This window comes from Silene latifolia, chromosome X, assembly GCF_048544455.1.
Source record: "Silene latifolia isolate original U9 population chromosome X, ASM4854445v1, whole genome shotgun sequence".
NCBI classification, from domain to species: domain Eukaryota; kingdom Viridiplantae; phylum Streptophyta; class Magnoliopsida; order Caryophyllales; family Caryophyllaceae; genus Silene; species Silene latifolia.
In genome coordinates, this window is record NC_133537.1 from 57,885,466 (window position 1) to 57,887,769 (window position 2,304).

Here is a 2,304-nt window from a genome sequence, read left to right on the forward strand (position 1 = left end):
TAAATTAAAGGTGGCAAAATAGTACGATAAAGACGATGAAGCACTAGAAGTTCATACAAATTAAATTATGGGTGTGTGATAAATATTGTCAGATGATGAATCTGGGGTTTGACAAGATTAGAAAGAATAGAAGGGCAAATTCGTTAGGCGGCCAAAAGCGAAAGATTAAAATAACGCATGGACAAATAAAGGTTAAACCCTATTAAATAGATAAACCGATTTCAAAGCTCTCTTATATTTTTATTTTAAATTCTTTTTTTTAACCCAAAATATAATATTAGAATATATAAAATAAATAAATTAGTAATTGAAACATTAAAATATTTGGGATATTACAGATATGTCCTCAACAACTGACAATTTTGGTCCTTCATAAGAACGACCACATCGCGGGTTAATTAAAATTATCGTCTCAGGTGGATTCTTCTCGGATTGAGTCGGTAAATGACCCGGTTTCCTCGTGGATTGGCTCGCGGCCAACTGAGCAACTTGAGTTTCAAGTGACTTAATGGATGCTTCTTTTTGTTGGTCACTCATTTGCAGCTGCTTAGTCAATGATTGAATCATCGACTTTAACTCACCCAATTCACTAACTCCACTTGAGGAAGCTCCTTGATGCGGCGGTGGAAAATATGGAGGCTTTACAAAGCCTTGTTGAGCTTTATAAGGAGGGACATAGGGTTGTTTCTGCTGCGGTGGAGGAGTAGGATTAAGAACATTCTGACTGGTCCACCTCAAATTGGGATGGACTGCCCCTTGGTTATTGTAATAGGAACCCCCTCCTTGCCTATATTGCTGAAAGGCAAGGACCTGCTCCTTTTCTGTCAGACAGTCAATAACAGTGTGACCGTCATTGCTCCCACATCTCTCCTAAGTGAAAGTTTCCTGTCTAGTCAACAGATGAACCGTCTGTTGATCACCAGTAGCTTGCAATTCCAATCTATCAAAACAAGCATTCATGGCATCCAGCTGAGCTACAACTGCATTGTCGACCGAGTGCACCGTCCGAATACCGTCACTCGGGTTCTCATACTCAGTACAATGGGTCGCCATCTCCTCAATAATGCACCATCCCTTATCATCATCAATATTCTTTTGAAATCTCCCATTAGATGAGGCATCAAGTATAGCACGGTGGTCATCATACAACCTATTATAGAATTGGTTGCACAAAAACCACTGATCAAATCCATGGTGAGGAAGAGACCTCACTAACTTCTTGAACCGACTCCAAGCCTCATAGAAATTTTCATCAGGTGCCTGTTTGAAACTCGTAATCTTTCCTCTTAGCTGATTAGTACGTTGTGGAGGAAAGTACCTTTTATAAAAGGCGAGAGCAAGAGTTTCCCAGTTGGTAATACCTGCTGCAGTGCGATCAAGATCAGTGAGCCACTCCCTGGCTCTGTCAGTCAATGAAAAAGGAAACAGGACTTCCTTTATCTTGTCTTGGGTCACTCCCTTAGTAGCGGGAATGGTAGAGCAATAGTCAGTAAAGACCTCCACATGTTTTCGTGGATCTTCACCCGCCACACCTCGAAACAAGTTCCTTTCTACCAAATTTATATAAGACGGATGGATATCAAAAGTGTTACCATCTTCAGTTGAGAGCTTGAAAGGCAGCTGTGGGTTCTGAGTGACTCGTTATATTAGGCATCTTTACTGGCTTGGTAGCAGAAATAGAATTGTCTTCTTCACAAGACGGGTCTTCTGCAAAAAGGAAGTGTTGTAGCTCGGGTTCGAAAGTACTCAAGTCTTCCTTTCGAATCTTTCTTTGCAAACGGAGTCTATGCCGAAAAGATCTCTCTGGCACGGGATCAGATGGGACTAATTCCGACCTGTTTGACTTGGGCATACACAACACTAAAAGAAATAAGTGAGAACTGTCTCAAGGAATAAAAATTCCCTTAGACGGATAAATAAAATAAATGAAACAAAAGGCGGATAGGGGGTTTTGATTTGATTTCTAAACTACTAAAGGTAACAAAAGCCTCATAGAAATTCCCTGTCGTTTGTGTACCAAAAATAAACCTAAATATACTAACGGAAGCTAGTGATAAGCAGGGTTGATTCTCCACAGGGAGGCAAGATATCTGTCTAAAGGTCCGTCTATCTAAGTCACAATATGGGGGTTTTGATTTGATTTCTAAACTACTAAAGGTTTAAAGGAGAGAGAAATAAAACGAGAGGAATAAAAGTGAGAAAATACGATAAGAGTTATAAAAAAAGAGAAAGTATGCCAGGATTTCGGTTCACCATGGTAGTCTATCGACTCAGTTGCAAATAGCCTAGACAATCTATTGTGAG

At 40.0% G+C, this 2,304-nt stretch overlaps 1 non-coding gene across 1 annotated transcript; it reads left to right on the forward strand.

The window, feature by feature from the left end:
• Positions 1-1,186: 1,186 nt before the first annotated feature.
• Positions 1,187-1,292, forward strand: LOC141625109 (small nucleolar RNA R71). The gene has a single exon (XR_012534906.1). It is a non-coding gene; the product is annotated as a small nucleolar RNA R71 (small nucleolar RNA).
• Positions 1,293-2,304: the final 1,012 nt, after the last annotated feature.